Source organism: Schistocerca gregaria, chromosome 11, assembly GCF_023897955.1.
Source record: "Schistocerca gregaria isolate iqSchGreg1 chromosome 11, iqSchGreg1.2, whole genome shotgun sequence".
Taxonomy (NCBI): Eukaryota; Metazoa; Arthropoda; class Insecta; order Orthoptera; family Acrididae; genus Schistocerca; species Schistocerca gregaria.
In genome coordinates this window covers 117,404,006-117,430,103 of record NC_064930.1, presented here as the reverse complement: position 1 = coordinate 117,430,103, position 26,098 = coordinate 117,404,006, and the positions used below count along the sequence as shown (strand labels likewise).

Genomic DNA, 26,098 nt, shown 5'->3' with positions numbered 1-26,098 from the left:
TTTTTTGAAGGTTTCGCGCCTTCACTTTGTTCTTCATACTTGTAAATCTGGTGATCTAGGGATTTTCACATGGGTGCGCTGACTGGCGGGCGCGGTTGGTCAAGCTGTTCATCTTTTCTTCTTTTTCCCCTCATGTTCCTTTTACGATGAAGGTGATTTTAGCCCGTTGAGCACCTCACGTTTTATCCCTGTATCTTTATTACCTTTATTATCCTCAGCCCTCCCCCCCCCCCCCCCCCAGGCTAACTACTGTCTTTAGGTATAGTCTTTAAGAGTTCCTCCTGTTGTCATTGGTAGCTTCGTATATAAGTTTCTTTACTAGCATAAGCAACCGTGTGCGGTTATTTTTAGGTTTCATCTCCTATTTAGCTCTTCTCTTGTTCAATTCGTTTCATTTTTTGATATACGTTGATCCAAGGTTGGGAATATTTGGTTTATTTAGCCCCGACCAATGTATAAACTTTCTCGTATTCGTATGAACATACGCATTCAAGTAACTTGCCCTGTCTTGCGCATGTGCATGGATAGCGGGTCAGGCTTGTAAATGAGCGACCGTTTGTAGCTGCAGTTTATGGCTGGTCATGGTCCATCGAACATAGGCCGGTGTGAGATGAAGCGTACACCATTAAGTTAAGTAGTGGTTTAGACTTTGTACATATTTGTAATGTTTGGCTCTTCCTTTTCTTTTTCGTACATAAATGTATAGCTGTGGTGTTCTTTTAATTATTGACAAAGGTCTTCTTAGGCACTTGCGGGTTTTATTGTTGTTCTGAAGAAAGTGTAGTTATCTACACCGAAACCTGGGTTAACTCTTAACAATAGCTGCGTTTTTCGCCATCGAGGCGGGTTTGCGGGCCGTGGTGGCCGAGCGGTTCTAGGCGCTACAGTCTGGAACCGCGCGATCGCTACGGTCGCAGGTTCGAATCCTGCCTCGGGCATGGATGTGTGTGATGTCCTTAGGTTAGCTAGGTTTAAGTAGTTCTGAGTTCTACGGGACTGATAACCTCACTCGTTAAGTCCCATGACATTAGAAGTTAAGTCCCATAGTGCTGAGAACCATTTGAACCTTTTCTCTCTCCCCTCCCCCCTCTCTCTCTTTCCTCTTTCTTTAACAGCTCTCTTTTGGAACTCACCTCACTTACAGACTCCATTTTCAATTATGCGTATAGCGCCAACACCTACCGGAATTTCATGTATAGTTGCTGAACACTAGAAGATGTCTCACAACTAAGTCCGCATTTTTTATCCTAAATTGGCCGACAAAAATGTGTTGCATTACTTAGTGGGCGCTCCTGGTATATACACGGTGGTCCACTGATCGTGACCGGGCCAAATATATCACGAAACAAGAATGAAGCGAAAAATCTACAAAGAACTAAACTCGTCTAGCTTGAAGGGGGAAACCAGATGGCGTTATGGTTGGCCCGCTAGATGGCGCTGCCATAGGTCAAACGGATATCAACAGCGTTTTTTCTATATGGGAACCCCAATTTTTTATTACATATTCGTGTAATACGTAAAGAAATATGAGTTTTAATTAGACCACTTTTTTCGATTTGAGATGACGCTGTAATAGTCACGAACGTATAAGTACGTGGTATCACGTAACATTCCGCCAGTGCGGACGGTATTTGCTTCGTGATACATTACCAATATTAAAATAGACGGTTTACCAATTGCGGAAAAGGTCGATATCGTGTTGATGTATTGCTATTCTGATCAAAATGCCCAACGGCCATGTGCTATGTATGCTGCTCGGTATCCTGGATGACATCATCCAAGTGTCTGGACCGTTCGCAGGATAGTTACGTTATTTATGGAAACAGGAAGTGTTCAGCCACATGTGAAACGTCAACCACGACCTGCAACAAATGATGATGCCCAAGTAGGTGTTCCAGCTGCTATCACAGCTAATCCGCACATCAGTAGCAGACAAACTGCACGAGAATCAGGAATCTCAAAAACGTCGGTGTTGAGAATGCTACATCAACATCGATTGCACCCGAACCATATTTCTTCGCACCAGCAATTGCACGGCGACGACTTTGAACGTCTTGTACAGTTATGCCACTGGGCACAAGAGAAATTACGGGACGATGACAGATTTTTTGCACGCCTTCTATTTAGCGACGAAGCGTCATTCACCAACAGCGGTATCGTAAACCGGAATAATATGCGCTGTAGGGCAACGGAAAATTCACAATGGCTGCGACAAGTGGAACATCAGCGACCTTGGCGGGTTAATGTATGGTGCGGCATTATGGGAGGAAGAATAATTGGCCCTCATTTTATCGATGGCAATCTAAATGGGGCAGTGTACGCTGATTTCCTACGTAATGTTCTAATGATGTAACTACAAGGTTTCACTGACAGAATGGCGATGTACTTCCAACATGGTGGATGTCCGGCACACAGCTCGTGTGCGGTTGAAGCGGTATTGAGTAGCATATTTCATGACAGGTGGATTGGTCATCGAAGCACCATACCACGTTCACCGCAACTGACGTCCCCGGATTTCTTTCTGTGGGGAAAGTTGAAGGATATTTGCTATCGTGATCCACCGACAACTCCTGACAACATGCGTCAGCGTACTGTCAATGCAGAGGAATGTCGTTAGATGTATTGCCAAATGCATTGAGACTGACTAACATCTTTTTGAACATTTATTGCATTAATGTGGTATTTACAGGTAATCACGCAGTAACAGCATGCGTTCTCAGCAATGATAAGTTCACAAAGATACATGTATTACATTGGAACAACCGAAATAAAATGTTCAAACGTTCCTACGTTCTGGATTAGAATTTAAAAAACCTACCTGATACCAACTGTTTGTCTAAAATTGTGAGCCATATATTTGTGACTATTACAGTGCCATCTATCACAAAGCGAAAAAAGTGGAGGATCTAAAACATTAATATTTCTTTACGTACTACACGAATATGTAATAAAAATGGGGGTTCGTTTTTAGAAAAAAATGCAGTTGATGTCCGTTTGACCTATGGCAGCGCCATCTAGCGGCCCAACCGTTTCGTTCTTTGTGGTTTTTTCGTTTGACGCTTATTTCGTGAGATATTTGGCCCGGTCACGATCAATGGACCACCGTGTATAGTGCGTGAGAGCAGAGCCGTGAATAAATGAGGACTGAGTGAGCGGCTGTTCGTTAGGTCGGCAGGACTGTGGCAGCCAGGGCCGACGCGACTGCAGGGTGGGGTATTTCTGTTCGCTGCTGCAGTTTGTTCCTTTTTGTCTCCGGCAGGTTGGCAGCCCGGTGAAGCGTGGTCGGCGGCGAGCGATGCGTGAGCTGCACGCACCCACTGCGACACGCAGCCGTCCGCCGCCAACAGGTGAGTGCGTGCCCGCACAGCACGGCCCTCAAGCTGCGCGCTGCAACACTTTGTTACCCAATCAGAGGACCCTTTTTACGTGTCGACTAATAAGGCTGTTTGGTACTGTTATCAGAATCCATATGTAAACTGAAACTTTCGGGCTAATTAAAACTGTGTGCCAGACCGAGACTCGAACTCGGGACCTTCGCCTTCCGCGGGCAAGTGCTCTACCATCTGAGCCACCCAAGCACGACTCACTCCTCGTCCTCGCAGCTTTACTTCTGCCAGTACCTCGTCTCCTAGCTTCAAACTTTACAGAAGCTCTCTCAAAGGAAACATTCCCCAGGCTGTGGCTAAGCTATGTTTCCGTAATATCCTTTCTTTCAGTAATGCTAGTTCTGCATGGTTCGCAGGAGAGCTTCTGTGAAGTTCGGAAGGTTGGAGGCGAGATACTGGCAGAAGTAAAGCTGTGAGGACAGAGCGTGAGTCGTGCTTGGGTAGCTCAGATAGTTGATCACTTGCCCGCGAAAGGTAGAGGTCCCGAGTTCGAGTCTCCGTCCGGCGCACAATTTTAATCTGCCAGGAAATTTCATATCAGCGCACACACAGCTGCGGAGTGAACATCTCATTCTGGAGACATGAAATCTGGTTTAGCAATCCTTATATAATGCTGCTGGTGTTGCTTTCTAGAATTATCCGACGATCTGACAAATGTGTCTTCGACTACAATTGTCGCACGATATGACCATCATACCATTGGAGGCTACTCATCCGTATTGTAAGGCTACCATTTGATAATTTACAAACAACTTATAGCCATTACCATTAATATAAATGCATCGTGTAAAACAGCAGGTGATTTGATTGGTACAAATTGGCAATGAAAATCGCCAAGAGGAAAAAAAACATTGAATGGTCATATACTGAGATAAATTATCAAAATATGCTGAAAAACAAAGATAACCCCGTCTGAACAGAACTAGATGGTCCAACGGTACCGACCGGTCGCCGTGTCATCCTCAGCCTTTAGATGTTGAAACGTCCCCTTAGAAAAGTTAATGAATTACTGTTCTGGAAAGCCGCTTACGTTATTTTATTTTCAAACAGCTGAGCAAAACTCAAAGTACTCAGACAGTTTTCTCTTTACTTACTCTGATGATCACTAAACTAGCAGCCAATATTTTTAGCGCACTGCAATCTGACTTTCAATAATCCCTACAAACGAATGGCCTTGATTCGTTATTCGAACTACTGCAATATAGCGAGCGCCACTACTGCCAGCTGAATAAAAGATTCAAACTACTGAAGGCACTAACTACTGATAGGCATAGCAAATGAAAGATTTTAATAGAGAACAAACAATGTATTTATCTTAATAGTGTTCAAAAGTCATAATATATATATCTATCAATTCACGACATCCATCTTTACAAAACCGAGCGAGGTGGCGCAGTGGTTAGACACTGGACTCGCATGCGGGAGGACGACGGTTCAATCCCGCTTCCGGCCATCCTGATTTAGATTTTCCGTGATTTCCCTAAATCACTCCAGCCAAATGCCGGGATGGTTCCTTTCAAAGGGCACCGCCGACTTCCTTCCCCATCCTTCCCTAATACGATGAGACCGATTACCTCGCTGTCTGGTCTCCTTCCCCAAACAACCCCCAACCCATCTTCACAATTTTTTCTTTTTCTGTCATACACACGTCCAGATCGTCCGCTTAAGGTAACCTCTCGAAACTCCGCCATCTCTCCCCCCACATACACCATTGCTGGCGCCTCACCTCCAACTGCGCAACGCTACGCGCTGTTCACATCCAACTGCCCAACACTAAACAAGCGAATACTCCAACAATGAGTCCAACCAGCCACAGACTGCACACAGCACAGTCAGTGATTTTCATACAGAGCGCTGCGTGGCTTTACCAACATAAAAACATAAACAGCCTACTTACAACGTCACTGAGTCCGGATATGGCGTCGAATGTCGTCAGCACACTACTTTCACTCCCGTTGTGAGTTTTTGTAACAAGTGGCCCTAGTTCTCAGTCAAGTACACTGTGGGATCAGAAGTATCCGGACACCCCCCAAAAACATACGTTTTTCGTATCAAGTGCATTGCGCTGCCACGTAATGCCAGGTACTCCATATCAGCGACCTCAGTGGTCATTAGACATCGTGAGAGAGCAGGAAGGGACGCTCCGCGGAACTCACGGACTTCGAACGTGGTCAGGTGATTGGGTGTCACTCGTGTCATACGTCTGTACGCGAGATTTCCACACTCCTAAATATCCCTAGGTCCACTGTTTCCGATGTGATAGAGAAGTGGAAACGTGGAGGGACACGTACAGCACAAAAGCGTACAGGCCGACCTCGTCTGCTCACTGACAGAGACCGCCGACAGTTGAAGAGGGTCGTAATGTGTAATAGGCAGACGTCTATCCAGACCATCACTGACGAATTCCTAACTGCATCAGCACCCATTGCAAGTACACCGAGCGAGGTGGCGCAGTGGTTAGCACACTGGACTCGCATTCGGGAGGACGACGGTTCAATTCCGTCTCCAGCCAACCTGATTTAGGTTTTCTGTGATTTCCCTAAATCGTTTCAGGCAACTGCCGGGATGGTTCCTTTGAAAGGGCACGGCCGATTTCCTTCCCCATCCTTCCCTAACCGGAGCTTGCGCTCCGTCTCTAATGACCTCGTAGTCGACGGGACGTTAAACAACACTAAACTAACCTAACCCATTGTAAGTACTATCACAGTTAGGCGGGAAGTGAGAAAACTCGGATATCAGTAAATGCGAAACGACGCCTCGCTTGGTCTATTGAACACTGGGAAAACGTTGTGTGTAGTGACGACTCACGGTACACAATGTGACGATCCGATGGCAGGGTGTGAGTATGGCGAATGCCCGGTGAACGTCTTCTGCCAACGTGTGTAGTGTCAACAGTGAAATTCGGAGACGGTGGTGTTATGATGTGGTCGTGTTTTAATGGAGGGGGTTGCACCCCCTTTTGTTTTGCGTGGCACTATCACAGCACAGGCCTACATTGATGTTTTAAGCAACCTTTTCCTTCCCACTGTTGAAGAGCAATTCGGGAATAGGTATTGCATCTTTCAACACGATCGGGCACCTGTTCATAGAGCACGGCCTGTGGCGGAGGGGCTACACGACAATAACATCCCTGTAATGGACTGTCCTGCACAGAGTCCTGAATCCTATAGAACACCTTTGGGATGTTTTGGAACGCCGACTTAGTGCCAGGCCCCTTCCACCTCTCCTGAAGAATGGGATGCCATTGTCCAAGAAAACTTGCACCACCTGGTTGAACGAGTGCCTGCGAGAGTGGAAGCTATCATCAGGGCTAAGGGTGGGCCAACGCCATATTGAGTTCCAGCATTACCTGTAGAGAGAGGGTGCCACCAACTTGTAAGTCATTTTCAGCCAGGTGTCGGGATAGTTTTCATCACATAGTGTATTTTTATGGGTCGGTACGTCGATACTTATGCTATCAATCTATCGACGTATCGAAAATGGTTCCTTTTATATATGAGCAGAGTTAATGATTTTTTTTTAAATGTCTGTGTATACGATGCCGAAATTTTTAAAAATGTCGAATGTCCTAGTCCGGACTTCCGTAGCAGAGGCGCCCAAAGAAGAGCTGAAGTATGGGTAATACAGGATACGAAGACCTTCCCATCGTGTGACGCGTCGACGGTGGCCTTTGGCAGGGTTGTGGTGACACTTGGAGCCAGTGTCACGTCATTGACCTACTTGACACGTCACGTGACCGTCTGATCTGTGGTCGATTTTCCTGCACGTGTCGACCCCTGGTCCTCTTCGAACCGTCGCCGGCCCAGACGATGACGTCACAGGGCGGCACGCTCTAGTAGAATTGCAGAGGAGGGTTGTAGGCACCTCTGAGCCAAATTTCTGAGTTGTGAGACGCAAATGGCACAAAATGTCGGGGTTTCACAAAAGCGGCCCCTCTAGTTGTATTGGGGGTATCGAATGTCCCGTGGAAACACACCTTTAACAATATGTTACGTTATCAGTTTTGTTATAAAAACCATGCCATTATTTTTAGCAAAAGATTTATACCTCTTATCTCTCCGTCACCGCATGGTCGTTTGTTTTGAGAGCTCACTGTGTCCTTCTTGACATATTCCATGTTTGTAGTAAGAGTGAAGGTAAAAAGACGAGGGCCAGTAGAAATCCTTGGGTAACTGAAGAAATATTGAATTTAATTGATGAAAGGAGGAAATATAAAAATGCAATAACTGAAGCAGGCAAAAAGGAATACAAACGTCTCAAAAATTAGATCGACAGGAAGTGCAAAATGGCTAAGCAGGCATGGCTAGAGGACAAATGTAAGGATTTAGAGGGTTATCTCAATAGGGGTAAGATAGATACTGCCTACAGGAACATTAAAGAGACCATGGGGAGAAAAGAGAGCCACTTGTATGAATATCAAGAACTCACATCGAAACCCAGTTCTAAGCAAGGAAGGGAAAGCAGAACGGTGGAAAGACTATATAGAAGGTCTACACAAGGGCAATGTACTTCAGGACAATATGACGGAGATGGAAGAGGATGTAGAAGAAGAAGAAATGGGAGATACGATACTGCGTGAAGAGTTTGACAGAGCACTGAAAGACCTGAGTCGAAACAAGGCCCTAGGAGTAGACAACATTCCATTAGAACTACTGACAACCTTGGAAGAGCCAGTCATGACCAAACTCTACCATCTGGTGAGCAAGATGTATGGGACAGGCGGAATACCCTCAGATTTCAAGAAGAATATAATAATTCCAATCCCAAAGAAATCAGGTGTTGACAGATGTGAAAATTACCGAACTATCAGTTTAATAATTGACAGCTGCAAAATACTAACACGAATTCTTTACAGACGAATGGAAAAACTGGTAGAAGCCGACCTCGGGGAAGAACAGTTTGGATTCCGTAGAAATGTTGGAACACGTGAGGCAATACTAACCCTACGACTTATCTTAGAAGAAAGATTAAGGACAGGCAAACCTACATTTGTAGATTTAGAGAAAGCTTTTGACAATGTTGACTGGAATACTCTCTTTCAAATTCTGAAGGTCGCAGGGGTAAAATACAGGAAGCGAAAGGCTATTTAAAATTTGTACAGAAACGAGATGGCAGTTATAAGAGACGAGTGGTATGAAAGGGAAGCAGCGGTTGGCAAGGGAGTGAGACATGGTTGTAGGCTCTCCGCGATGTTATTCAGTCTGTATATTGAGCAAGCAGTAAAGGAAACAAAAGAAAAATTGGGAGTAAGTATTAAAATCCAGGGTGAAGAAGTAAAAACTTTGAGGTTCGCCGCTGACATTGTAATTCTGTCAGAGACAGAGGAGGACGTGGAAGAGCAATTGAACGGAATGGACAGTGCCTTGAAAGGAGGGTATAAGATGAACATCAACAAAAGCAAAACGAGGATAATGGAATGTAGTCGAATTAAGTCGGGTGGTGCAGAGGGAATTAGATTAGGAAATGAGTGGCTTAAAGTAGTAAAGGAGTTTTGCTATTTGGGGAGCAAAATAACTGATGATGGTCGAAGTAGAGAGGATATAAAATGTAGACTGGCAATGGCAAGGAAAGCGTTTCTGAAGAAGAGAAATTTGTTAAGGTCGAAAGTGTCGAGTGTAGCCATGTATCGAAGTGAAACATGGACGATACATAGTTAAGACAAGAACAGAATAGAAGCTTTCGAGATGTGGTGCTACAGAAGAATGTTGAATATTAGGTGGGTAGACCACGTAACTAATGAGGAGGTATTGAATAGGATTGGGGAGAAGAGAAGTTTGTGGCAGAACTTGAGTAGAAGAAGGGATCGTTTGGTAGGACATCTTCTGACGCATCAAGGGATCACAAATTTAGCATTGTAGGGCAGCGTGGAGTGTAAAAATCGTAGAGGGATACCAAGAGATGAATACAGTAAGCAGATTCAGAAGGATGTAGGCTGCAGTAGGTACTGGTAGATGAAGAAGCTTGGACAGGAAAGAGTAGCTGCATCAAACCAGTCTCAGGACTGAAAACCACCACAACAACAAACAACATCGTGAATTAGACACGGGAAGGGGAAATAATGGTTTCTTGCTTTAATTGTAGATAACAGTGTATTTTCTGGCCGTATTCCAGTGAGCAACCCCAACGTTGTCGTTGTGGAGAATTCCTGTCAGTAGCCCACTTTTGGTGGAATGCCCCCTTCTTTTGGCTCTGCGTACTAAGTACAGAATTCCCCGAACTTTAATATTGGCAGACGATTCCCGGATGGTCGAACTGGTTCTCAGCTTCATCAGTGAAGACGGTTTTCACTCTCAGTTTTAGTTTTTTAATCTAACTCAGGAGTAGTAGCGGGGCGGTGAGGTTTGGAGATTCCTGACTCCCTTCCCTGGCCAAGATCCTCTTCCCTTCCCTTTTACTCTGTTTTTATCACTATTTAGAATTGGTTAGTCTCCTTTTACAATACGCACTTCTACATTCTAGAGGTTGAACGCTTTTGAATAGCAAGTGGTCCTGCCTGTATTGCATCAGAGGTGGAATATTTCCTGCCTCTAGCATAACTTGCGGTTGCTCACCTGCTTACTTCCCTCATTTTGTTTTTACCATTGACAACACGACTGCCGGCCGCTGTGGCCGAGCGGTTATAGGCGCTTCAGTTCGGAACCGCGCTACGGTCGCAGGTTACAATCCTGCCTCGGTCATCGATGTGTGTGATGTCCTTAGGTTAGTTAGGTTTAAGTAGTTCTACGTCCTAGGGGACTCATGATCTCAGATGTTAAATAGCTTACTGCTCAGAGCCATCTGACAACACGACTGCACTTTTACGTTTTTTAGCTTATTACCTTTTATCGTTCTGGCTTTTCTGAGATGTCAGTCTGTCTGAATGTACCACATTTGAAACAAGGCACTCATGACATTGCTGTTTGGTCGCATTAAAAAAATAAAAAGGCCGTGAGCACTATGTGACTTAACTTCCGAGGTGATCAGTCGCCTAGAACTTAGAACTAATTAAACTTATCTGCTTCCCTTTCATATCCCTCGACTTTTATAACTGCCATCTGATTTCTGTACAAAATTTAAATAGCCTTTCGCTCCCTGTATTTTACCCCTGCCACCTTGAGAATTTGAAAGAGAGTATTCCAGTCAACATTGTCAAAAGCTTTCTCTAAGTCTACAAATGCTAGAAACGTAGGTTTGCCATTCCTTAATCTTTCTTCTAAGATAAATCGTAAGGTCAGCATTGCCTCACGTGTTCCAGTATTTCTATGGAATCTAAACTGATGTTCCCCGAGGACGGCTTCAGCCAGTTTTTCCATTCGTCTGTAAAGAATTCGAGTTAGTATTATATTCACGATATAATCGCACAAACTGTCAACAGGTGTCCGTACGATCGTGTTCTGTACGAGTCGTAACACATCTGAAATGTAACGTGCACTGTTCAAAGTGCCGTCAATGCGAACAACAGGTGGCCGAGACGCGTAACCAATGGAACCCCATAGCATCACGCCGGGTCATACGCCAGTATGGCGATGACGAATACACGCTGCCAATGTGCGTTCACCACGATGTCGCCAAAAACGAATGCGACCATCACGATGCTGTAAACAGAACCTGGATTCATCCGAAAAAATGACGTTTTGCCATTCGAGCTCCCAGGCTCGTCGTAGAGTATACCATCGCAGGCGCTCCTGTCTGTGATGCAGCGTCAAGGGTAGCCGCAGCTACGGTCTCCGAGCTGATAGTCCGTGCTGCTGCAAACGTCGTCGAACTGTTCGTGCAGATGGTTGTTGTCTTGCAAACGTCCCCATCTGTTGACTCGGGGATCGAGACGTGGCTGCACGATCCGTTACAGCCGTGCGGATAAGATGCCTGTCATCTCGACTGCTAGTGATACGAGGCCGTTGCGATCCAGCACGGCGTTCCGTGTTACCCTCCTGAACCCACCGATTCCATATTCTGCTAACAGTCTTTGGATCTCGACCAACGCGAGCAGCAATTTTGCGACACGATAAACCGCAATCGCGATATGCTACAATCCGACCTTGATCAAAATCGGAAACGTGATGGTACGGATTTCTTCATCACAACGACGTTTCAGCAGGCAACGCCGGTCAAGTGCTGTTTGTGTATGAGAAATCGGTTGGAAACTTTCCTCATGTCAGCCCGTTGTAGGTGTCGCCACCGGCCCCAACCTTGTGTGAATGCTCTGAAAAGCTAATCATTTGCATATCACAGCATCTTCTACCTGTCGGTTAAATTTCGCGTCTGTAGCACGTCATCTTCGTGGTGTAGCAAGTTTAATGGACAGTAGTGTACAATAAATATATCAGCAGGAACAAGGTTTATCATTTACTATGATTAGTTGCCTTCATCACTCATTTATGTTAATATTCTAATTCATAGAAAAAAAAGATCCTAAGATCTGGTTGAGGGGGTAGTCAGACAGGGCCAAATCTTCTTGGTATTCTCCGTCGCGCACATTCATTTTACACCCGCCTGGAGTAGCATCTTGGACAACGACAGGGTGTGCTGTGAATGATGTCAGCTCTCTCACGTTGAGGCAATAAGCCCATTCTACCTACGGAGCTGCTGGCGGGCCTTGGACAGAGGTTGGTGGATCTCGACATGATGCTACCCGCCTCCCTGGTACATTCCAGATATGCTCTATGGGATTCAAATGGAGAGGACCATGCGTGCAGTATCTCGCTTTTGCAAGAAAACATGAGCTGCTCTTGCTGTATGAGATCGATCGTTATCGTCCACCAGTACGAAGTCTGGTCCAGCACCAACTCGCAACAACCGCACATGAGGTCCCAATGTCCGGCTGGGGTGGCCGAGCGGTTCTGGGCGCTACAGTCTGGAACCGCGCGATCGCTACGGTCACAGGTTCAAATCCTGACTCGGGCATGGATGGGTGTGATGTCCTTAGCTTAGTTAGGTTTAAGTATTCCTAAGTTCTAGGGGACTGGTGACCTTAGAAGTTAAGTCCCATGGTGCTTAGAGCCATTTGAACCATCTGTTTGAGGTCGCAATAACTGAGAGCATTTAACCCTTGTAAGTAGGCTGTTTAGGTTTTTTTAATTGGTAACGCCGCCGCCACGTAGCGCTCTGTATGAAAATCACTGGCTGTGCCGTGTGCAGTCTGTGGCTGGTTGGCATTGTTGTAATACTCGCCATTGTAGTGTTGAGCAGCGGCAGCTGGATGCTATCAGCGCGTAGCGTTGCGAAGTTGGAGGTGAGCCGCCAGCAGTGGTGGACGTGGGGAGAGAGATGGCGGAGTTTTAAAATTTGTAAGAATTGGTGTCACGAACTGATTTATATATTATGACTATTGAGGTAAATACATTGTCTGTTGTGTATTAAAATCTTTCATTTGCTAACTATGCCTGTCAGTAGTTAGTGCCTTCCGTAGTTTGAATCTTTTATTTAGCTGGCAGTAGTGGCGCTCGCTGAATTGCAGTAGTTCGAGTAACCATGATTTTTGTGAGGTAAGCGATTTGTGAAAGGTATAGGTTAATGTTAGTGAGGGCCATACTTTTGTAGGGATTGTTGAAAGTCAGATTGCGTTGCGCTAGAAATATTGTGTGTCAGTTTAAGCACAGTCTTGTATAATTTTTCTAAGGGGACGTTTCATACCCTTTCCGCTTCACCTGTACAATTTCATGAAGAGGTGTTCGTTTGGTGAACATAATCCCTGCCCATATGATTAGTGATCATCCTCGATATTGGCCTCTTTCCGCAATGTTCGGGTCTCGAAATCGTGTTGCACATTCCCTTCACATGCGGATTTGTAGAGAATAAAGGCGACTGTGTCGATGCTTTCTCTACACCATTTGCCTCGAAACAACACGTCCATTGGATCATACGAAGTCAGATCCCAGTTGCCATAAAGTAGTAAGGCGGTACCGTCGTGCCCTTACAGCCAAATAGCAGGCCTCTCTTTCTGATGTCACTCATTTTGTCGGCCCTGCCCTGGTCTTCGGGATACAGTTTCGGTCTCTATAAACTGTCGCCCAACCGAGAAACAACGATTCACATTAGCCATCGCACCACATCAGTATGAGACTGCTGCTTCTATTCTTTTTATCTTCATTTTATCCTTGCGAAACCCTAGATTTCAGCAGCATAATGCACGATCGCATGTTGCATGTCCTGTACGGGCCTTTCTGGACGCAGAAAATGTTCGACTGCTGCCCTGGCCACCACATTCTCCAGATCTCTCACCAATTGAAAACGTCTGATCAATGGTTGCCGAGCAACTGGCTCGTCACAATACTCCAGTCACTACTCTTGATGAACTGTGGTATCGTGTTGAAGCTGTACGGGCAGATGTACCTGTACACGCCTTCCAAACTCTGTATGACTCAATGCCCAGCCGTATCGAGGCCGTTATTACGGCTAGAGTGGTTGTTCTGGATACTGATTACTCAGGGTCTATGTACCCAAACTGCGTGAAAATGTAATCACATGTCAGTTCTAGTATAATATACTTGTCCAATGAACACCCGTTTATCATCTGTATTTCTTATCGGTGTAACAATTTTAATGGGCAGTAGTGTAGATTAAAGAAAAACCTTATATTAGAAAGTTTACATCTCCTAAGAAAAATTACTAATCAGTTGCCTAACTCTGCCCCTTATTATGACTGCGCGATCAAGTAACAATAACGCGAAATGACTGAAATCATCTATTTACCAGACACTATAAGACACTACTTCCAAAATGATCTACGGTGGTGTGGAACCTCAGGGAAATAAACTAACGTGATCGCAGCTGTTTAGCTTTTATAAACTCTTTGAAACGCTGGTACGGCAGAAGGCGGTCCTCTGTCTAATATACTCTAATACTGTCTTCTCCTCTCTGTGTTCTACAGACGAGAAACGCGAACTCCCAGCCACAAGGACACAGTTCAGATAACGTCTCAACGTAAGTACAGCCAGAGGGAGTGCCCTCGATTACTGAACGCTGCGTACTCAACGACGACTTCCAACCAGAATCGAATAGGTTCGCAGCAGTACAGTGCCCAACTGCTCTAACTATAAACTCTCCTGAGAGCAAAGACAGCGAATAAGTCTGTACCATAAAGCTGATACCGAGCGACCGTCACACACGGGCGCTCACAATGGAAGACCCGTCTCTCCGCCGCTGGCCTCCCAGCAAGGCTCGGCTCCCCATCATCTTAATCCCGAAAACGAATCATATTCCCGAAACCACGGAATATTCTCCGTCTCTACAGACACTTCCGAATGCCGACCAACCATATTTTAGTCTTTTGTCGTCCAGCGCGGAAAGTTTGCGAGGAAAAACCTATACTCGTACAATGACACACTTCTGAGTAAAAATCCTTGGAAATAATCCAGCCTGCTTGGTTTCCGAGGTGCCACTTCTTCGTTCCTCTCACCTGCGTCCAAGATTTTCAGCGTTCGGAAGTATTATTCGGTTATCCTTCCCGTCCCTACTACAATAGCGGCCGGCCGTCACCCTATTGTGCTCCAGAGCTCAGGTGCCACGACGTCCGTCTGGCTACTTCCTGTGTTTAAGCAGGACCAACACCTGTGAGGGCCTTCCACCCAGAGCTTCAGTTCTGCCTGCCTTTTCATCTCCACTGGCGTTCCAACCTCTATTAATATAGGCAATCGTCCATAATGCCGTTTTTATAATAAAGACACTCCATCACCTTTCATGCAATAAGCGTTAACAATTATTTACAAGCCGTACGTGACAATGTCAGTCTCCTTTAAATATTCATATATACGATGTACAACCTATCAAATGATACCTAATTGTTTTTGTATATCACGGCAAAGTACCGGGTGATCAAAACGCCGGTATAAATTTGAAAAGTGAATAAATGACGGAATAATGTAGATATAGAGATACAAATTGACACACATACTTGGAATGACATAGGGTTTTATTAGAACCAAAAAAAATAGAAAAGTTCAAAAAATTCTGGTTAGAATAGCAATAATTAGCATAACAAAGTAAGACGAAGCAAAGATGATGTTCTTTACAGTAAATGTTCAATATGTCTACCATCATTCGCCAACAATAGCTGTAGTCGAGGAATAATGTTGTGAACAGCACTGTAAAACATGTCCGGAGTTACGGTGAGGCATTGGCGTTGGATGTTGTCTTTCAGCATTCCTAGAGATGTCGGTGGATCACGATACACTTGCGACTTCAGGTAACCCCAAAGTCAATAATCGCACGGACTGAGGTCTGGGGACCTGGGAGGCCAAGCGTGACGAAAGTGGCAGCTGAGTACACGATCATCACCAAACAACGCGCGCAAGAGATCTTTCACGCGTCTAGCAATATGGGGTGGAGCGCCATCCTGCATAAACATCGTACGTTTCAGGAAGTGGTTATCAACCAGGCTGGGGATGATGCGATTCTGTAACATATCGGCGTAAATCTCACCCGTCACGATAGCAATTTTGCTGTACAGCGCCATCTGTCGGACATTTTGTGAACTTTTGTTTTGTTCTAATGAAACCCCATGTTATTCGAAGCATTTGTGTCCATTTTTACTTCTCTATCTACATGCAGTTGTAGGGGATGGAGTAGAAGAAAAGGTTACAGGAGAATATGGGCTTGGGACAAGCAATGAAACAGGAGAAAGACTATTTGAGTTCTGTAACAAGTTTCAGCTAGTAATAGCGAATACCCTGTTCAAGAATCACAAGAGGAGGAGGTATACTTGGAAAAGGCCGGGAGATGCGGGACGATTTCAATTAGATTACATCATGGTCAGACAGAGATTCCGAAATCAGATATTGGATTGTAAGGCCTACCCAGGAGCAGAAATAGACTCAGATCACATTATAGTAGTGATGAAGAGTAGGCTGAAGTTCAAGACATTAGTCAGGAACAATCAATACGCTAAGAAGTGGGATACGGAAGTTCTAAGGAATGACGAGATACGTTTGAAGTTCTCTAACGCTATAGATACAGCAATAAGGAATAGTGCAGTAGGCAACACAGTTGAAGAGGAATGGACGTCTCTAAAAAGGGCCATCACAGACGTTGGGAAGGAAAACATAGGTACAAAGAAGGTAGCTGCGAAGAAACAATGGGTAACAGAGGAAATACTTCAGTTGATTGATGAAAGGAGGAAGTAAAAACATGTTCCGGGAAAATCAGGAATACAGAAATACAAGTCGCTGAGGAATGAAATAAATAGGAAGTGCAGGGAAGCTAAGACGAAATGGCTGCAGGGAAAATGTGAAGACATCGAAAAAGATATGATTCTCGGAAGGACAGACTCAGCATACAGGAAAGTCAAAACAACCTTTGGTGACATTAAAAGCAACGGTGGTAACATTAAGAGTGCAACGGGAATTCCACTGTTAAATGCAGAGGAGAGAGCAGATAGGTGGAAAGAATACATTGAAAGCCTCTGTGAGGGTGAAGATTTGTCTGATGTGATAGAAGAAGAAACAGGAGTCGATTTAGAAGAGATAGGGGATCCAGTACTAGAATCGGAATTTAAATGAGCTTTCGAGGACTTACGGTCAAATTTGGCAGAAGGGATAGATAACATTCCATCAGAATTTCTAACATCATTAGGGGAAGTGGCAACAAAACGACTATTCACGTTGGTGTGTAGAATATATGAGTCTGGCGACATACCATCTGACTTTCGGAAAAGCATCATCCACACAATTCTGAAGACGTCAAGAGCTGACAAGTGCGAGAATTATCGCACAATCAGCTTAACAGCTCATGCATCGAAGCTGCTTACAAGAATAATACACAGAAGAATGGAAAAGAAAATTGAGAATGCGCTAGGTGACGATCAGTTTGGCTTTAGGAAAAGTAAAGACACGTTCATAGGTCTGTCGACCTGGGAAAAGCGTTCGACAATATAAAATGGTGCAAGCTGTTCAAGATTCTGAAAAAAGTAGGGGTGAACTATAGGGAGAGATGGGTCATATACAATATGTACAACAACCAAGAGGGAATAATAAGAGTGGACGATCAAGAACGAAGTGCTCGTATTAAGAAGGGTGTAAGACAAGGCTGTAGCCTTTCGCCCCTACTCTTCAATCTGTACATCGAGGAAGCAATGATAGAAATAAAAGAAAGGTTCAGGAGTGGAATTAAAATACAAGGTGAAAGGATATGAATGGTACGATTCGCTGATGACATTGCTATCCTGAGTGAAAGTAAAGAAGAATTAAATGATCCGCTGAACGGAATGAACAGTCTAATGAGTACACAGTATGGTTTGAGAGTAAATCGGAGAAAGACGAAGGTAATGAGAAGTAGTAGAAATGACAACAGCGAGAAACTTAACATCAGGATTGATGGTCACGAAGTCAATGAAGTTAAGGAATTCTGCTACCTAGGCAGTAAAATAACCAATGACGGACGGAGCAACGAGGACATCAAAAGCAGACTCGCTATAGCAAAAAAGGCATTTCTGCCCAAGAGAAGTCTCCTAATATCAAATACCGGCCTTAATTTGAGGAAGAAATTTCTGACGATGTACGTCTGGTGTACTGAATGTATGGTAGTGAAACATGGACTGTGGGAAAACCGGATCAGAAGAGAATCGAAGCATTTGATATGTGGTGCTATAGACGAATGTTGAAAATTAGGTGGACTGATAAGGTAAGGAATGAGGAGATTCTACGCAGAATCGGAGAGGAAAGGAATATGTGGAAAACACTGATAAGGAGAAGGGACAGAATGATAGGACATCTGCTAAGACATGAGGGAATGACCTCCATGGTACTAGAGGGAGCTGTAGAGGGCAAAAACTGTAGAGGAAGACAGAGATTGGAATACGTCAAGCAAAAAATTGAGGACGTAGGTTGCAAGTGCTACTCTGAGATGAAGAGGTTAGCACAGGAAAGGAATTCGTGGCAGGCCGCATCAAACCAGTCAGTACACTGATGATCAAAAAAAATCTACATTATTCCGTGGTTTATTAAGTTTTCAAATGTATACTGAAATTTTGGTCACCCGGTATGTGGATGAGTTCTTGTAAGGTGCAAAATTATAGTCCCCTTACAGTTGTAGGGGCTGTATTGTTGCCAGAGGTGGTCACATCCCATACTGAGAAGATTAACCAGTTGTCGGGTTGTGTGTGCAAATACGTTATGTTGGAAAAAACGAACAATATTTTTGTCTACCGTTAAGCATGTTGCTGTTGATTACGTTCCGTGTTCTTTACATTGCTTTTGCTTTACTATCACCTGTTTATACTGTTTTATGGCAAAATAAACGCAACCTTCAAAAATTTGCTTTAATTTTGGACACTAGTGGAATTGAGAGCGTGGCCGAGCGGTTCTAGGCGCTTCAGTCCGGAACCGCGCGACTGCTACGGTCGCAGGTTCGAATCCTGCCTCGGACATGGATGTGTGTGACGTCCTTAGGTTAGTTAGGTTTAAGTAGTTCTAAGTTCTAGGGGACTGATGACCTCAGATTTTAAGTCCCATAGTGCTCAGAGCCATTTGAACCATTTTTTTGAAATTTAGGACCTTGGGGTGCAAGTGTCGGTCTGAAAGGAAGAGGTAGGTTGTCACAGGAGAGGAAGACGCGACGGACCTCATTAAAGCATTGATAACAGTGATGACCCATAAAAAAATACAAACTGCCAATACCATATAGAACGCAGTTTTTTGACCCAGGGGGTGCTGGCCGATGTTGCCTAGCGGTTCTAGTTGCTTTAGTCCGAAAACGCGCTGCTGCTACGGTCGCAGGTTCGTATCCTGCCTCAGGGGTGGATGTTAGTGATGTCCTTAGTAGAGATGGGCAAACTCGTTCATCCTTGGGAACTAGTTCCCTGCTGATCGTTCTTTTTTGGGAACCGTTCATTTTTACTCGTTCACCGTTCACTTGTGCTTTGTGTATGGTTCTTAAGAAAAAAACTGGTAGTGTAGGTGACTGAAGGATGGAGGGCACCAGGAGGAGGCACCTGCCTCCCCCCTGGAGTACAGATCTTTTATTCATTACAAAATTCTCACACACTTTTAGAAGTAATTTCTGTGATTCTCCAGAACCTCTCGTTTAGCCAACTGTAGCGTTGTGTGGCTGATCGCAGGGAAATCATATAGGGTGGCGCACTGAAAACCGTCCCTGAGTACAGACTGCTCACCAATTACGGACGATGTGTTGCCCGTTACGAGCAGATACAACAAACAGAGGAACTTGTAATAATTAGGCAGTGAAGAAATAACTAGCTAATGCAAGTAAGCAACAATTGCGAAACAATCGATTACGATGTGTAGAGAGCTGGAGAAGAGAACATGAAAATCTCACGCCACGCGCATGGGCTATAGTTCATGTAGTCTAGTAAACCTGTTGGTGGCTGTTTCCCAACTTAATCGACCACAAGTCTCTTGTAAAAAAATCCTTCGTTTCGACTTCCACTACATAGCTATGCTAAGTTGTATATACTTCACGTTGTCTCTGAGTTCGTAGGCAAAGTAGAGACTTTCTGGAAGCATAAAATAAAATGTGGTTTTCTCATCATACTTGTCCCATACGCTTAGTGAAACTTAGATTTTTATGTTGCATTATTAAAGTTGATGCAGCAATAATAATAATAAATAAGTTCGCAGTAATAAAGTTTTTGGTTTGGAAGGTGAAATGTTTTTGAGATAATAAGTAAATACGATTTTATGGCAATCTATGTCTTTTCAAGTGGAGAGGCACCGCTTTTCCTACTGAGCCAAAATGACCCACAAACCACTTTTTTTCCCAAAGAAACCTAACTAGCAGGTAATGCAAATCGGAAACAACCAAACTTAAAAATAATTAGAGCCTTCCTAAATGTAATGTATTGTATATGAAAGATACACGAAAATTGTTTTATATGAATTTTCTTACACTAAAAATTAAGCAAATTATTGAAAGTTAGTTGCTAAACCAAGTCGATGAAACCAAAAAATTAAGAATAACAAAAAAACTGCTGTTCACCGATATAATGAAGTGAGCTGATAAGCCGTTTTGTTACCAGAAAAGACGTAACTATAAGATACAACGCAATTTTTATGTAATTTACGTAACTATAAAATACTTTTTGATTACCGGTAGTGGACGCTGAATAGGCAGAACCAAGTATAAGAACAGTTTGAAACACATCTAAAATGGGCGAGCGCGGTGAACGAAACGAACAACTGGGTGCAGAACTAACCAGGGCAGTCGGTAGAGGAAATGAGACAGGCGGTCGTGCGGAGAGCGAAGAGTGCGGCCGAGGGAGGCCGAGACGCAGTTGTGCGACTGGATTCGTGATTTCCTGTCAGGAAGGTCGCAGTTCGTAGTAATAGACGGCAAATCGTCGAGTAAAACTGAAGCGATATCAGGTGTTCCCCAGGGAAGCGTCCTGGACCTCTGCTGTTCCTGATCTATATAAATGACCTGGGTGACAATCTGAGCAGTTCTCTTAGGCTGTCCGCAGATGATGCTGTAATTTACCGTCTAGTAAGGTCATCCGAAGACCAGTATCAGTTGCAAAGCGATTTAGAAAAGATTGCTGTATGGTGTGGCAGGTGGCAGTTGACGCTAAATAACGAAAATTTGAGGTGATCCACACGAGATCCAAAAGAAATCAGTTGGAATTCGATTACTCGGTAAATAGTACAATTGTCAAGGCGGTCAGTTCAACTAAGTACCTGGGTGTAAAAATTACGAAGAACTTAAGTTGGAAAGACCACATAGATAATATTGTGGTGAAGGCGAGCCAAAGGTTGCATTTCATTGGCAGGCACTTGGAAGATGCAACAAGTCCACTAAAGAGACAGCTTAGACTACACGCGTTCGTCAGCTGTCAGAATAGTGCTGCGCGGTGTGGGATCCTTACCAGGTGGGATTCACGGAGGACATCGAAAGGGTGCAAAAAAGGGCAGCTCGTTTTGTATTATCACGTAATGGGGGAGAGAGTGTGGCAGATATGATACGCGAGTTGGGATGGAAGTCATTAAAGCAAAGACGTTTTTCGTCGCAGCGAGATCTATTTACGAAATGTCAGTCACCAACTTTCTCTTCCGAATGCGAAAATATTTTGTTGAGCCCATTTACATAGGTAGGAATGATTATCAAAATAAAATAAGGAAATCAGAGATCGAACAGAAAGGTTTAGGTGTTCGTTTTTCCAACGCGCTGTTCGGGAGTGGTAGGGAGATAGTATGATTGTGGTTCGATGAACCCTCTGCCAAGCACTTAAATGTGAATTGCAGAGTAATCATGTAGATGTGGATGTAGATGTAGACTGAGAGGAACATGCGACCGAGGCTGGAACGAGAACTGCCGAAGTGACCGCTGCGAACGAAGTGAACTAGTAAACTATTAACCGATCGTTCCTCGTTCCCGGGAACTATAAGGAGACCGCCGCGACCAAAGTGAACTATGAACTGATCGTTCCTTGGAATACATTCCTCGGTCCTTTCGTTCGTCTTGTTGAACCGTTCCTTTGCACCTGTTCATTCACGAACTACCCATCTCTAGTCCTTAGATTACTTAGGTTCAAGTAGTTTTAAATCTAGGGGACTGATGACCTGAGATGTTAAATCTCACAGTTCTCAAGAGCTATGTGAACCATTTGCACCCAGGGGTGTGAGTATTTGCCGGCCACCTTGTGTGTAAGGAAGCGCGGCCCCTGATAGTGCGCTGCCCGCACAGCGGAGCTGCCGCGCGGGCGAGTCTAGCCGGCAGGCGCTGTGCCGGCCGCGGCGGCTCCGTTTGGTATCGATCCGCGGACTCACGGGTCACAGCGCCGCGCCTCGCCAAAGCGGCCGCCCGCTCAGCCTGCCGGCCTCGCTCTGGCGTCCGTTGCCGGTCGCTCTCCCCTCGTGCACCCACGTCTCCAGCGTCACAGTCACCACCACTACCGCCACCACCACCACCACCACCACAACAACAACGCCTTTGATTTTATCCGTACTGGACGAGAGGTCGTGGTTGTGAATGTCAATCTTAAAAAATATATATATCGGCTCAACCACTTGTTTATAGTGTAACCTTCCGTTGGGCACGGCTGTTCAAATTGATACACCTGTAAATTATTTGTCAACGAGTGGCAGCACTGACGTCATAACGCAGCAATACGTATCACAACATACTATCATACAACCAGGGAGATGTACAGAAAATACGGTAAAACGTACCTTATTTACAGCATGTTCTAAAATTATATGGCTATAATGGCATCGTCAAAAGATATAAATATAATCAGTACAGCATCGTCATATAGATCTAAAATAAGGTGTGGAATAGGCCCCGACCTCACAGCTTTACTTCTGCCAGTAACTCGTCTCCTACCTTCCAAACTTTAGAGAAGTTCTCCTGCGAACCTTGCCCGGCACACAGTTTTAATCTGTCAGGAAGTTTCAGATCAGCGCACACTCCGCTGTAGAGTGAAAATCTCATTCTACAAACTACCTGTCCTGTGCTGCGGGTTTAGCAGGGCATCTGAGAATGTGTGACGCTGCTGGGTAGTTTCTCAGTGCATCTGGCAAGGATAGTAAACAGGGGACGCGTCGATACGAGGTCGTAAACTCTTTCCGAATCTTATTCCGTGTACTCGGCTGGACAGCAACTATGCCTCGTAGACAGGCTTGTGTTCAATGTTGGCAGACGTCAGGATTTGAGAGAGGACGTGCAGTTGGGTTCAAAGAGGGCGCTCGTACTAATCGGCAAATCGCTCGATATTTCAATACGGGCGATGCCACGATGTTGGCAGGAATATGTGAACCACAGCCGAACACAACGGCAAGAAGGAAGCGGTCGATCCAGAGACAACGACAGAATGTGAGGACCGAGCAGTCGACAGGTAGACTCTCAGAACAGAAAAGGCAGTTTAAAATTTTTAAATGTTCGGGTAATAAGTCGCCGTCTCTTTAATCCAAGAATAGATGATCAATGCAGCTAGCCGCTATCTCTGTGTAATGCCTTGTCTGTATAGACTTGTATCTGTTGTCTTTAAGATCCCTTCACCTTCACAAAAGTCTATACAGTAAAGTAAGGCCCTTCCAGTTCTTGGCCGATCCGTGATAAGACAGGCGAAAAATTATACTAATGGATGATTATTATATTATCTCTATTTTCATTCGCTCCTTCTCTTTCTCTTCTTTATCTATGTATAGTTTTTAATATAAGATTTCATTACGTCATAAAAAGAGTCACCCAAATAGAATCTTTAGTGGACTCCTTCGTCTTGGTAATCAGCGGCTGCCTTGCTGTAAGAGATCTTTACATTTATTATTAAACACTGCAGTCAGTGCCCGCATCTCGAGGTCGTGCGGTAGCGTTCTCGCTTCCCACGCCCGGGTTCCCGGGTTCGATTCCCGGCAGGATCAGGGATTTTCTCTGCCTCGTGATGGCTGGGTGTTGTGTGATGTCCTTAGGTTAGTTAGGTTCAAGTAGTTCTAAGTTCTAGGGGACTGATGACCAAAGATGTTAAGTCCCATAGTGCTCAGAGCCATTTGAACCATTTTGAACTGTAGTCAGTCGGGAGAATCAATCGTTTGGACAATTTGTTCCTTTTACGAAAGATTGCGAATTCCAGATGTGTACGAAGCCTTTTTGGACGATTTAACACAGACTCGGTGATTGCAGGCTCTTTTCGACACAGCTGATACTTCCCCACCAGTTACAGGGCCAACGTGATCAACAAATGATTCAGAAAAAAAACTCATTCGTTCATTCACTCCAGAACAGAAAAGTCACAAACCTTATTTATTGAGCAAATCGTGTATTAAATCCATCTCCATTACATGTCCAGATCTCCGGTGATTCCACGCCTTAATTATTTTCCTTTTACAGTCTCTTTCTCTTCAAAAACCGCCAACGGCACAAATGTTACTTGGCTCGCTTTAGCGAGAAGAAAAGCAGAATATGTATCTCTCAGAAACATGTCAATCCCTCAACAGATACTCCAGAAGCTGCCCTAGTTACCACTCTAATAACCATGGAGAATGCATATTTGCATCTCTGTTATTTCAAAGAATAAACGCACTGGAAAATACTTTGGCGTCGGCGAGCTGTCGCCGCATATTTTACGAGAAAATCAGATCAGACAACTTTTCCCATGTGAATGAATGTGAATGGCTGTTGGATGAAAATGAATAATTGGTGCGTGGTAGAGGGTATTTGCTGTGGGGACATTACAGCAGGTAATGACACTGGCACGTAAATTGCCCTCCGCCACACACCGTTGGGTGGCTTGCGGAGTATAAATGTAGATGTAGATGCAGATTCATCATTGTCATCTATCCAATAAATAGCTGGTCCTTCAGTCACCACAGGGACCATTAGTAGGTGGCAAACAGAAAGCGGTACGAGCTCACGGGCCGACTAAAATTGACCTCTGAAAACGAACAAGCTCGTTTGCTGTGAGATGTCGGGTACATGCGGCCTGGAATCTCATTGACTGGAATAGAACTGTCTTCAGTGATGAGTCCCCCTTTGACACGTGCCCCGATCACCCACGAAAACGAATCTGAAGACACCCTGAAATGTGGTGGAATACCATTCTGACTATGGAACGGCAACCGGGAGTGATAATGTGGGCGCTTCAGTCCGGAACCTCGCTGTTGCTACGATCGAAGGTTCGAGTCCTGCCTCGGGCATGGATGAGTGTGATGTCCTTAGGTTAGTAGGTGTTAGTAGGTGTACCATCTGCACGAACAGTTCTACGACGTTTGCAGCAGCACGGACTATCAGCTCGGAGACCGTGGCTGCGGTTACCCTTGACGCTGCGTCACAGACAGGAGCGCCTGCGATGGTGTACACAACGACGAACCTGGCTGTAGGAATGGGAAAACTTCATTTTTTCGGATGAATCCAGGTTCTGTTTACAGCATCACGATTGTCGCATCTGTGTTTGGCGACATCGCAGTGAACGCGCATTGGAAGCGTATATTCGTCATCGCCATACTGGCGTATCACCCGGCGTGATGGTATGGGGTGCCATTGGTTACACGTCTCAGTCACCTCTTGTTTGCATTGACGGCACTTTGACGAGTGACCGCTACATTTCAGATGTGTTACGACCCGTGGCTCTACCCTTCATTCGATCCCTGCGAAACCCTACTTTTCAGCAGGACAATGCACGACCGCATGTTGCAGGTCCTGTACGGGCCTTTCTGGATACAGTAAATCTTCGCTAGCCTGAGTGGCAAGCACGTTACCATTCAGCTTAGCAGGCGGACACATAATCGGCAAAAAAATAAAAACTAATAAAAGAGGCAGTCAATTGAAAACTATAGAGATGGAAAAAAGTAAGCAATTTGTTTACTGTTTCGGAAGTAATCGCCGTAACTGCTAATGCCTTCATGGGAAAATGTTTGTGCCGCCCTACAGAACCATGTTTGTACCCTGGCGTGAGCCTCTTCGTCCGAAGCGAAACGACTGCCACTGTTTTTTTTTTTTTTTCCTTCATGGGAATTGCATGTGGTGATGACGTTAGTTTGTGGGGGTCTCAATACCGTGGTCATCAGCGCCCATACAAGTTCCCAATCTTCTTACATCCTGCCCCCGTAGGAGGTTCAACTCCTCTCTCGGGCATGGGTGTGGGTGTTGTCCTTAGCGTAAGTTAGCTTAAGGGGATCACACCGTGGTTCTGGTCGAAAAAAATTGATTTTCGGTTTTCATCATATTTCCATAGATTAAGGTTTTATTTGAAGAGTATTAAAAGGACTTAGCTGAAAAAAAATTTTTTTTCGAACATTTATTGAGCTATATTAGAACAAATAAGCCCTCGGTCACAAATATTAAGTCAAAAT

At 44.7% G+C, this 26,098-nt stretch overlaps 1 protein-coding gene across 1 annotated transcript in view; it reads left to right on the top strand.

Moving 5' to 3' along the window:
• The window catches only part of LOC126295177 (voltage-gated potassium channel subunit beta-2-like), a 1,066,574-nt gene that overhangs the window by 261,410 nt on the left and 779,066 nt on the right, over window positions 1–26,098 (top strand). The window contains exon 2 of the mRNA XM_049987482.1: window positions 3,260–3,347. The gene's annotated coding sequence lies outside the window, so the exon portion shown is untranslated. The remainder of the gene's footprint in view (window positions 1–3,259; window positions 3,348–26,098) is intronic.